We start from the raw sequence: 13,233 nt of genomic DNA on the forward strand, positions 1-13,233 counted from the left end.
TGATGTGTGATTTCTGTGAGCAATCTGTTTTATTCCGTTTATATACAGAAGCAAAAAAAGGAGGTGGCAATGAGCTTGGGTACCAGGACATTACAGTCCCTGAGGGCCAAGGCAGGGAATTAAATCTCTGGCACAATCAGTATCCCCTTTATGTTAGCAACTGAAATTAACAGTGGAATATCCTTGTTTCGCAGTGCCCCTTATGTAGGGAGGTTAATGTGGAATAATTCCCTGAATTTATGGCCTGGACAAAAGGGCTGGGAAAAATGTTAATAAATAAATTAATTTTTACAGCATTGTTAGGTTCCTGCATCAGTGAATGGAGCAAAATTCAATGTCTACCAAAAGGGCCGGGTATGAAGAAGGTTGCTGGGATGGAGCATCACCATGGTTACTGGAAACAGAAAGTACTGTGAAAAATAAGGTGATGAGAGAGAAAAGGGAAGGAGACTCCAGTGGAGGAAATTTAGAGTGATATGCTTCATTCTTTGCCTTCTAGAAAAGAACTGTCTCTATCAGTTTTACACTCAATTTGAACGCATTAGGATGAATCTGCATTCTCCATTAGCTACCTTTCTTCTCCATTTTTTGATCACTAGCTAATTTTGCTTTCATAAATATTCAAATTATGGTTCTTTTGTATGAGATGGTTCCTACTTTTCCTTGCCTCTGTCCATATCCCAGATGCAGGGCCACCACTCAGCCTAGTCCACACCCTTTGTTTCAGCGGTAAGGAAGAGAGACCCAGAGAATCTGACCAAGGTCACAAAGCAGGCTGGAGATCCAGCAGACACACCAGCCCAGTTTCCTGACTCAGGTGCCCTGCTTTTCTTCTTTCACCAAGTGACTTTCTTTCTGTACTCCCTTCATTGTTTGCAAGCAAAAATGATTCCAGAAACATCCTTTGTCTTTGATTTTGTAGGCCCTCCTTTATTTGCTAAAGCAGTGATCTTTGTCTTTAAAATATATTTCAATAATTCTGAGACTAGCCTTGCTTAATATCTATGCTGTACTGTAGCGGAGGTCTGAAGAATCTGGGGTAATTATGCCACTGCTTTTCTTTCATTTCCAGCCCAACAATCAGATGAATTGAGCATGATTGCCCTTTTGTGATCCTATCTTGTCGAGCCTGAACTTAATCATCATATACCAGTCACTCTATCATCCCTGGCATCGTTCTTCCTGCAAGCATGAAATCGGGCAATCAAACTGAGCTGTCCTTCCAGGGTTCCTCCTAGTTAATAAACAGTGTGAAGTTTCATGAGGTTACCCGAAATCATCAAACTGGAGAAAGAGAGCATTCACTCAACAACAGCCACTGGGGGGCGCAATATTTGTTTAAAATCTTTCTGAGTCAGCAAAAATTTTGATTAGGATTCTTGACCTTGATGTTTTACTGTGTTTCTTTAGTTCATAAAATGGTCTTTCAATATTTATTTGTTATGACTCATTGCCCTTAGGTTAACTCATCCACAGGTAGGGTCAGATGGACTCTTCTGATGTCTGAGATCACTGCTGTCCTCTGACCCCAGAATGCCAGCTATAAAATAAAGAATTCACATCTAGAAATACGATCACCCTAGTACAATTACAAGAGATTTCAGATTTCAGTTAATCTTACATAATAGTTAGGACTCTTCTCCTCCGAAAAGAGTTCTTTAAATATGATCTCTCTGTTAAATGTCTATTTTTCTTTCAGTGATATAGACACTAAAGCTATTTTTCAAAACAAATGTTTTAATAAAAAAACAAATGTTTTAATATATTACATTATTAATTATCTATTGTTCATCTCACAAAAAATGATGCACACATGATGTAATTTCTTGGAACATAAATCATATTTTGTCAGAATCTCCTAAAGTACACATAATGGTCCTGTTGAGTCTAATAAATAGCACAGCTTCAAAAATATGTAATACTCTTCAGGAGTCATTATTTGAGAATACCTGCTTTGTCATTGAGAATGAGTTGGTAAATTCTTTTTCTTTTTTTTTTCCTTTTCATTTGTTAGTGGAAGGAATTATTACTTTAACATGTCCGTGTTTATAATTCTTCCCTTTAATTATATTCTAGGAATACAAAACGGTAGATATTTGAGACCTTTCATGATTTTTTTTTCCTTTCATGATTTTTAAATATTTTTTGTATTTATGCTTACGAGCTTAAAATGTAATACTTTCCTTATCCTTTCTCTCTTTGACAATATTCTAGACCTTGGCTTAATACCATTTATCACTTCATCTAACCAGTTTTGATGATGTACATATATATATTTCAAACACTTGATAGGTCCTAGGTGTGGGAGAAAAAAAAAAAAAACATTGCCCTCTCCGAGAACTTCAATTTTAGTGGAGGGGTCATAAAAGTAAAGAAGAATCTAAGCTGACAATTCTTTTTCTCACTTTGATGACACATTATGTCTATAGTTATAATGTCTCTGTTATAATCTGCTGCATCTCAGATCCTGATCCTTAAGAATCTGATTTAACTATATCCCCAGATTCAGTTAGCTTAGCCCTGTGACTTCTGAAAGACCCCTAGTTTTACTCCCTAAATATACTGGGTGTGTCACTCTTGAAGTTCTTTAGGAGCGATTACTGGAGGTATTTCTTCCTTTCCTAAAGCCTTTCTTTGGTCAGATAACCATCTTCCCAGCCAGGGTTTTCCTGGCCACCATAATGAAAACTGCAACATGTCCTTCCACTGCCCTTCACCCTGCGCGTTCTTTTCCTTTCCACTGCACTCACCACTTTCCAACACACCATAAACTTGTATTTATTATGTTATTTATTATGTTTTCTATTTATTACCTTCCTCCCTCTGCTAGGTCCATGAAGGAAATCATTTTACATGCTTGGGATGCTGCTATATCCAAAGCATCCAAAATAGTGGCTGGGAATATAGCAGCATTCAATTTTTTTTTTAATGAGTAAATATGAAAGTCACACTAGTGGATAAATTGAAGCATTTAAGCACAAGAAAAGTCTTTGTGTTTTATATTGATTTCCTTGCTCTATATCTTCAGTCTTACTTATGAATATTGTATTTTATTTGAATTATAAATCACATTTTCCCATGGAATCAATATTGTTTTGTAATTTCCATTAAAGGATATACATTTATTTAAAAAAGGGACTTGTCTCCTGTTTTGTTTGAATTCTGCAAAGTACCTACCATGGGACCATTAGCTCTTAAATGCTGAGAAAGAGCTTCATTGATAAATAATACTTGTATTGGTGTTCAATATGCTAACATTCAATCTTTAGATTATTTAAATAAAATCAGAATACTTAATAAATCAATATTTCCTTATGGTCAAAATGCTTAGAAGTAGCTTTTTATTACTTAAAAAATTAAGATTTTATTTTTCAGTAATCTCTACATCCACCATGGGGCTTGAGCTCCCAACCCCAAGGCCAAAAGTCACATGATCTACCAACTGAGCCAGCCAGGCACCTCTGAAGTGGCTCTTTATAAATTGACTATAATTACTAATACTTTGTACTTAAAAAATTAATTACAGAAATAATAATTATGCTTCTACCTTATACTCTTAAATCTGTCATTTTAAACATAAGCAGATATTTGAGTATTTTAAAAATTATTATGACATCCAGATTCACTGTACACTATTTTGCCTTATTTACCACAGATGGCATCTTTTCTTCCAACAAATGTTGTTCACACAAAAGCAATCTGTGCCCAGCACCCCCTCACCCCCCTCCATAAGACCTACTGAGTCAGAATTTCCACAGGATGGGCCACCTGAAACCTGTGTGCTCAAGGTGATTTGAATGCCCGGAAAACCTGGGGCTATACCATTTCTAGGGGGCATACGCCTACAAGGGAAGTCTAGAAAATTTGGGTGTTTTGTCTGCAGACTGAGCTCACGCCAATCAGAGGTAATCAAACTGCTCACAAAGCCTCAGTGTCATGGTTAATTGATGCTTTACTTGCTTATCCCTTCAAAAGGACTATAAACTTTCTTAAGGGAAGACAATATATCCCTAATAAGAGTCCCAGTTCCTAACATAAAGATTTAATAAACTTTAGTTAATGCAAAAAAAAAAAAAGTATACAGTGGTCAAACATAAAAAAAGGAGAAAGAAAAATGTCACAATTAGCATATCAGTCTGAATTATATGAAATGTTGAAATTCCATTACTGTTTAACCTATAAAATGGCAATTTCTTGTGGTTCAACCTAGTACCTGGAGAAACTATAAAAGGAAGCAGAATTGAATACAGTGAACTGTACAAAATGTCCCAGTCTACAGCAAGGGCAAATCTTCAATGGCCACTAATTAAAATATGACAAGTTTCAAATTTGATCTGTGGCACCTACCAGAATATGACAAATTATAAGAAGCATAGACCCCTAAACTATTGATTTCTTTTAAGGCCAAGAGGCTCTGTGATTCCTTGAGGATCTGAAAATCTAGAAATGTTTCTGGAATTCTTTGACAAATTCAATAAGTCTCTGGATCTCATTTTTTGAAAACACAAGGGCAAATAGGTTCAATGTAATATCATTAGTGAAAGGCATATGCTCTAGGGAGTTCCTGATTTATAGGATGAATAACAAGTGCTTGGGAGTTAAAAGACAATCACTAAGCACCAAAAGGATACAAGTATGTAAATTACTCACATGGGTTTCTTTTGTTTTTCGTGGCAAACTACAAAAATTATTAACATTAACAAAGCTGAATTATCCTTTATAAAAAATAAATAATCCATATCTTGAGAAACTCATATATAGGATTTTAAGAGCAGATAATGAACAAATATGTTACAAAGGACAAAAATCCCCCTCCCCCAATAAAGTCTTTAAATCACTTGACTCCTGCCCTAAATTCTTCTTGTTATGATTAAAAAGGATGAACTACATTCATTAGCTTGTTGTGTACTTTACCTTTCATTAACTTTCATTAGGTATTCTATGCTACTGAGCTCGATTTTTACTTACTTAAAATTTGAAAATAGATTATTATTGTCCAAGCCTCAAGTCCTCTAATTATTTGCTTTATCTTATATTTAAACTATCTCTTATACATATAACCTCGTAGAAAAATTTTAAACCAAGATACTCAGTATTTCCATTGAATTTAGGTAAAGAATGAATCAGAAATGAGGTATGTTTATAAAGAAGCAAAGAGCATACTGACATATGGGTCACCCGTGGTCATCTTTGCTATCTTCACTGTGATTTTGATCAGACTTGGCCTTCGGTGGGACGGATGGTTGTATTCTAAGCAAGGAAGGTGAGGAGTAAGGCAAGATAACTGGACTACTTTTCAACTGCTCTTGGATCATGCTCTAATCCTCTGAGTCATCATGATCAGAGTCTGGCTTCACGATTTCATTTTAAATCTTAGTGTGGTGATTTTTTTTGTAAAACTCAGTTATATTCTTATCTAAATGTAAGTACAAAATACATTTCAAATTATTTTTGGGCTATGCATCATTTTTAACCTCAGAACTACTCATATTTCACAGAAAAAAATCATAGGTAGTTTAAAAAATAACACACTTTTGTTTTTCTTTTTTCTTAAAGATTTATTCACTTGAGAGAGAGAAAGAGTGCGGCACACACAAGCAGGGAGAGGGGCAGAAGGAGAGTGAGAAGCAGACTCCGGGCTGAGCAGGGAGCCCCATGTGGGGCTCGATCCTAGGACCTGACCTGAAGGCAACTGCCCAACCCACTGAGCCAGCCAGGCAGCCCATTTTTGTTTTTCTTTATTCCATTAATGCCCTTATTTCACTCATAAGGTGAGGCCAAAAAGATGATGTAAATAGAGAAAGAGAGAGAGAAGATTTTCTCATTGTCAGCACTCAAAATACAGTTTGACTGCAATTTAGTGAAATAGCTAGCTCCAAGGCCCGATTTAGGTTGTGTATGCCATTACCACCAAGGCTTAGGAAATGACAGTGCCCAAAGTTCTATTCTGCTCACACACTTTCAGCAAAGTAAACTGAAATTCTTTTTTAAAAACAGTAAGATGGGCAGCCTGGGTGGCTCAGCGGTTTAGCGCTGCCTTCAGCCCAGGGCGTGATCCTGGAGACCCGGGATCGAGTCCCACATTGGACTCCCTGCATGGAGCCTGCATCTCCCTCTGCCTGTGTCTCTGCCTCTCTCTCTCTCTCTCTCTTACGAATAAATAAATAAAATCTTTAAAAAAAAGAAAAAGAAATAAAAACAATGTGAGGTGAACTGCAGTTCTGAAAAATAATTGCAGGTTCTATTCATCAAGTCATTATCTCCTTATATTGGAAGAATTATGTTGGGACTACAACTCTCTCTTGATCTTGAAAAGAAAGCTATAATGGCAGAACAACTGAAACCTTGCACATTGCTGGTGGGAGCGCAAGTTAGTGTGAACACTTCTGAAAACTCTCTGGCAATTTCTAGTAAAGTAAAAAGTATGTCCCCCTTATCAGCCAGCAATTCCATTTCTAAGTATATACACCCAGGAGACCTGAGTACATCGTCTACCTAAACACATATTACAAACTGTTCTTAGCTTTATGCATCATATCATGAAATCAGAAACTACTCCAATGTTCATCCATAGTAGAGGGTATTATGGTATGTTCATATAATGGATTAGTACACTTATAAAAAAAAAAGGAGAAAAAGAATTTGTTTGCATGCAACCAAATAGATGAATCTCATAGGCATAATGATAAGAAAAACACAAAAGAGTACATACTGTATTATTCCATTTATATGAAATTCAAGAACAGACAAAACTAATGTTCAGAAATAGAAGTGAGAATAGTGTTTACCAAAAAAAAAAAAAAAAAGAGAGAGAGAATAGTGTTTACCTGTAGTGAACATTCTGCAAAAGGGTTCAGGTCTGAACATACACATGTAGGCATCCAACCATGGCTGCATAAGTGAAGGCCCTATGAGGATTATGTGTTAAATAAATGAGCTGTGAGGGGATATATTCCTTAGAAGGAAGAGAACTTTAAAAAAAAAAAAAGATTTATTTATTTATTTATTTATTTATTTATTTATTTGAGAGTGAGAAAGAGAGAGAAAGGGGGGGGTGGGGGATGAGCAGAGGGAAAGGGAGAGAGAATCTCAAGCAGACTCCACATTGAGCACAAAGCCCAACAAAGGGCTCGATCTTATGACCCTGAGATCACGACCTGAGCTGAAATCATGGAATGGACACTTAACAAGACTGAGCCACCTCAGTCTCACAGACTGAGAGAACATTTTACATAGGCTTTTAATACATAGGAAATGGTGAAGTAAAATACTGCATAGTTAAGTGTGTTATCTTAGAAATTTAGGCACCTGTGAAAGTACTTGTCTATAGCAATACATACTGAACTACACTATGAGGACAAAACTGTGGACAGATTAGGTGTTTTCTATATTGCCCCTTTCACACAAATCCCTTGCCTGCTGATATTCACCATAATTACTAGTTTGCTTCAAAATCATCTATTTCTTTGCCTCCAATCCAAATCTTACACTTCCTTTTTGGTCCAATTAATGTCCTGCCCTCTTTTATAAAGGCTTCCAGAACAGCCCCAGTACACAGTGCCATGAAACACTCTGATTTCTCAGAATCACCATGATATCAAATAAAACAAAATCACTATGGTACTATAATGACTAATATTATATATGGCCTTGAGTTGATCTTATGTCATTTATATTCATTTATTTATTCTAATATTGACCAATTTAAAAGGCAAAGAGCCAATTATAATATAAATGATTAAGTATCTATAATGTTCCAACTTCTTTGAACACGTTCGTTTAGTCAACAATTTTGAGAGTTATGAACCTCCATTTTACAGGAGGAAATAGTTCCAATTAGGTTTGGTTATATGTCACAGCTGGTAAGTGGTGAAGCAGAAATTCAATCCCTGGACTTCAGAATTACTTGTAATTCAGCCTAACAATTCTAAGGTGTCATCAGAAGAGAGGAGATAAATTAAACATAGAATTAACAATTTTCCATTTTTCCGGAGCACGAACTTTAAGACAGACTCTATTAGGCTAAGTGTGCATAAAAGAGATAGCATTAGAAATAAAAATTTTAACTTTCAGAATTATTTCAGCTTCCATCAGTTCATATATAAATGATGTATATGCGTGAACACAAGCCTTCCTATAGTTAAGGAAGACATTGTAATTTTATTTACTATCTATTTGGTCTAATCTTGGAAGAGTGACATGCACGGGATATACACTCATCTGTCTTTGAAGAACTGCACTGTTTGACGGTTTGAATTTATTGTGTATGTTTTTAAACCTTGTTGAAATTAATGTATGTCTCAGAAGTATAGATTATAATGGTAAAATTCCTGTATTACATAGTCAATTACTACCCTAATTTTATTATATCAATGTAGGAATAATCAAATACCATAGTTAATGGTATTTAATGGCATTTTAAAGGCTACATAAAAAAAACATAATATCAATATCATATGCAAATGCATGTCTTGTTTAAATTAACTTGAATTAATTTAGAGTTAAATTCTAGGTGTGGGACATTTTTCTTTCAAATAACTCCAGTCCCTCCATTAAGTCTTTCCTCAGGTGGTATCTTCTCAGTGAGGCTTACCTTGACCCTTGCAACCTGTGATTCCCATCCCGTCTCCTTTATCTTATTTAGCTGAATACTTCTAATTTTGTAAATATACTATATAACTTACTTATTATGCTTATTCTTTATTGTCTGTCTCTCCTCATTCATCTGTAAGCCCCAAAAAGGCAAAAGTCTTTGCCCCTTTTGTTCACTAACATCCCCAGGTACTTAGAACCGGGCTTGGCACATAATTGGCACACAATGAATATTCACTGAACTCATGCATGTATGCATGAATGATTAAATTATAAGACTAAAACTCACATACAAAGCATGAATTATCTCCTAAAAAATCTGGCCTGAGTTTTTTTTTTAATTTTATTTATTTGTTCACAATAGACACAAAGAGAGAGAGGCAGAGACACAGGCAAAGGGAGAAGCAGGCTCCCTGCAGGAAGCCCCATGTGAGACTCGATCCCAAGACCCCAGGATCACGCCCTGAGCCAAAGGCAGATGCTCAACCCCTGAGCCACACAGGCATCCCTGGCCTGAGTTTAAACAGTTGACAAAAATCTGTAGAAATCACCAGTTTCAGAAATCACTTGACAAAACACATGGTGTAATTATTTTATTATTTTTGTGTCTTGGTTAACTAAAGAACTTGTTAAATATACAAGTTTTAGGCTTTTAATCTATGACACATTTATAGCCACTCTAAGTGAATCTCTCTTTAAATATTTACAAATAGTTATCTATGTGTTTATTATTTATATTGACAATAATTCTTCTAGCATTTTTTTTACCTGATTATGAATCCTAGTTATAACCTGCATGTTTATCTTTAGCTTTCCAATCACCTAAAAGTCAATACAAACTGCTTTCTTCCACTATATACAACCAGCCATATTTACAGGAGAAACAGGAAGCCATGGAAGAAAATGATGAGATTTAGTGTTGAGGAATTCTCACTCAATGAAATTTTCATTTAACAGACTGTCAAGCAGAATCATCTTCAGGAGTTATGAATTTCTTGGCCAATCTTCCTGGAAGCAGGAAATGAACCTTTATTTTATTGAATGTCTCTACAGATGGGACTATTAGGATTTAATTGAAGAATAAATAACGGCACAAAGTCAAATGCCAAAAAATCAAATGCTACATTGCCTGACATTAGTTCTAAAATCCTGATTTCTTTTTGAAAAATGCTAAAAGGAGTTGTGTTGTTCATTGCTTTCCAAGCTTTCAAGATTGTTATCTCAATATTCTAAACCTTTCTCATTCCTTCAATACTTGGCAACTTCGTAGAATTGGAGTGTTAACAATTCTTGAGAGACCAGTCCATTTGAATTAGGCAGTCTTTAACCTTAACATTAGTATCATATTATTCTGAAAAGGTTTAAATTCTACAAGCACTTATAGCATTTTTTTTCAGTGTTAAATATTTCCCGGTCAAATCATAAAACATCTACTGTGATGGTTTAACAAACGCAATGTCACATGTGGAATGATTTTTGAAAACGTATATATTAAAAATTTATTTTGTGAATAGCCAACATCCACATTCCAAAAATTTATGAAATCCAAACTTATTCTCTCCACTGTTTAGGGGGGAAATTTACCCTAATAAATATACATACAGTTTCTTAGTCCCTACCATTCCTCTTTCTCTAGTCCTTTACCAAGGGTACACCAGAGACCAGAAGAGAAAATTAACTAGTGATGAAAGTATTTATTTGAACATAATTTAAATAAAACATTCTGAAAGAACAATAAAAACTTTGAATATTTAGAGTAAATCCAATGCTATACCTAAATGAGCACTAAATTTCTAAACCTTCCAAACTGATTAGAATTAGAGAATATAAATTATGACTATCAAACCTCTTGTGTAAGGGAAACTGGAATGGAGAGTGGGAATACTTTTATGTTTCATTCTACCATCAGATTTCTAAGCTACAAAAGACTAGATGAAAGATGTATTGGTTTTTAAATTAAAAGCAAATATTAGACATGATTCATGTCTATATATGGACATTCCTTCTCAACAGTATCATCAAATTGGCTAGTAAGAGGTCATGTGGGGAGAATTCTATATGGTAGTGTTTGAAATTGCATTACATTTATACTGTCATTTTCCGTAGTTTGTGGCTTCCCCCCTTTGTTTTTAATAGCAAATACATAAACAAAGAAATAAGAGATACTATCAAATGAGAAATTGTTTAATATTTTGGGGGAAATTCATTTTTTCCTAGATATTATCCATCTACTGTGACTTACTTTTCAAATGGATTGCCAACACATGCTCTTTGCAGAAGCAGCCATTGTTAAGTATCTGGGCCAACAAATCTATCTGGGAGAGAAATGTCCATATCCCTAAGAACTTAACTATTTTCTTAAACTGCCACACTCTTGTTGTGTATTTTTTTTTCATCCTTTCCCATTCACCATGCTTTGTTTACCCCTTTCCAACACTTTCTCCTTTTACCCCAAGCTCACAGGGAGCACGGTTAAGAAAACAGGAAAATATTTAGGGAATCACTTAGACAAATTTTTCTCTATCTAAGTCTTTGGTTTCATTTTAGTTGAGGGCAGCCTTGATGTGTTTTACAGCATTTTCTTTCTACAATATCTGGTAGATTATTTTTATACTGGTGCACCATAAATCATTTGTCTCTCGGGTATTGACTCAGGGAAAAAAATGGAATTGGAAATGGGGAGAAAAACATATAGCTATTGCGGTCATTGTACACAATACTACAGCATGGCATTGACTTATTTCGAACTCAGTAGAACTAAGGAAATAAAGACAAGGGAATAGAATGCCCAGCCTACAGATTCCTTCTGCTGAGACACCTGTGAGCACACTGATGCCACATTAGAAAAGAACAGGTGGTACCTTAATGACAGGTTTTTCTAGATGGCAATGGTTGATCATAACTCTCTTATAATTTGTATTTTAATTTGGAAGTGCTCAGTAGGATTGATTGATTGGCTGACGATAGAAGGGGAAGTAAAGCCTGCGTTAAGTGCATAAAGAATGCAAAAAAGGAAACCTTTGAGAAATTGGCAGTCAACGCATTCCATTAAAAGCCAAAGGCAATGAAAGAGAAACTTATTTTACAACAGGGAAAAACTTTGGAAAGGGGGTGGTGGTGAAGGGACTGGAAGTTGATACAATAGCATAGAAATGCTAACAATGACCCAGGGCCATTTGTGCCTCATCTGAAGAAAAAACGTAAATAAAAACTGGTGGCATGTGCTAGGAAGGTTAAGACACTCAAATCAGAAGGAAAAGTAAGAATACGGGAGAAGGGTAGAGGAGAGTTGAAAGATGAAGAGCTTTGGAAGCAAACAGGGTTTCATTTATAAATCAGTGAGCCAGTCCGACAGGTGAGGCGGGCTGAGGCACTTGAAAGGTCTTATTCAGTGGCTGGCATTACTGAATGCCCAGCTGGGTCCAGACAAGAGTAGTTTTAAACAGGGACATTGTTCTAAAGAAATCTTAAGTTTCATGTGCCCTCCAATGCAGCCTTATAAATCTTGAACAGCATCAATATTCACCAACCACCTACAATCAGCATCACTCCAGAATCTGCTGGAAACAGCAAATCCTTGACAGGGAATATTTTAATTCGGGTGGCTGGCGTGCTACTCAGGACTTACATGTATTGATGATATGCAAATTGGTTCAGTTCAGAAGCTATCCTATCAATAGCATAAATTAAGTGTATCCTATCATGAGGATAATCTTGGAAAGAGAGAATGTCACACTCAATATGCCTATGGTCTAGAGGTGAACAGTCAGCAGTCTCTGAGTGAGGGAGAGTAAAAAAACAAAAGAGTATTTCATCACTATTGACTGGCTGGCTGCATTCTTCTTTAGGTTAAATGCTTCATTACTTACATAAAATATCTTTGCCCAGAAAAACTTTATTTTTAACATCTGTGCAACCAGAGAAGAAATTCAAAGAGCATTTTGATCAAGAGTCCCTGATACCTCACAGAAGCAAACAACGACCAAAAACAATCTTAAATTGTGACCTTTGTGTTAACATTGCCTATTTCATTGAAAATGATGACCTCTAGCATTAGGGCACCTGTTTTGTACCAGTGAGAATGGATTTGTGACTTTCTCTTACACATTCTAGGTATGTGTAAGAGCTAAAGTGCCCAGAGAGAACGATCACAAGATCGTATGTTAAATATAAGAAAAAGAAAAGCTCTTTGTTGTTAGGATACATTACCTAGGACTAATTTTCTTTTTAAGAATTTATAAATCACAGCTGGAAATAGATGGTTAAAAGTAATTCAGGTATAACTCATTCTACAATGCAATTTAAAGATACTTTCCATTGAATTTGCAATTCCTTCAGATACATATTATTTAGCCAGCTTGTTAGAACACCATCAACAAAGAATAACTTTTAAAGTTATTGGATTTAATAACAGATAAAGGGAAATCATGAGAGTATTCTTTAAAAAAATATTTATTTATTTATTCATGATAGACACAGAGAGAAAGAGGCAGAGACAGGGGCAGAGGGAGAAGCAGGCTCCATGCCCGGAGCCCGGCACAGGACTCGATCCCGGGACTCCAGGGTCACGCCCTGGGCCAAAGGCAGGCGCCAAACCGCTGAGTCACCCAGGGATCCCCCTGGTGAGAGTATTCTTGAAGC

At 35.8% G+C, this 13,233-nt stretch overlaps 1 protein-coding gene across 2 annotated transcripts in view; it reads right to left on the reverse strand.

Annotated features, from left to right (window-relative positions):
* Positions 1-13,233, reverse strand: part of MAP2 (microtubule associated protein 2) — a 216,828-nt gene that overhangs the window by 144,639 nt on the left and 58,956 nt on the right. The gene's annotated exons all lie outside the window — the stretch shown is intronic.

This window comes from Vulpes vulpes, chromosome 16, assembly GCF_048418805.1.
Source record: "Vulpes vulpes isolate BD-2025 chromosome 16, VulVul3, whole genome shotgun sequence".
Classification (NCBI taxonomy): Eukaryota; Metazoa; Chordata; class Mammalia; order Carnivora; family Canidae; genus Vulpes; species Vulpes vulpes.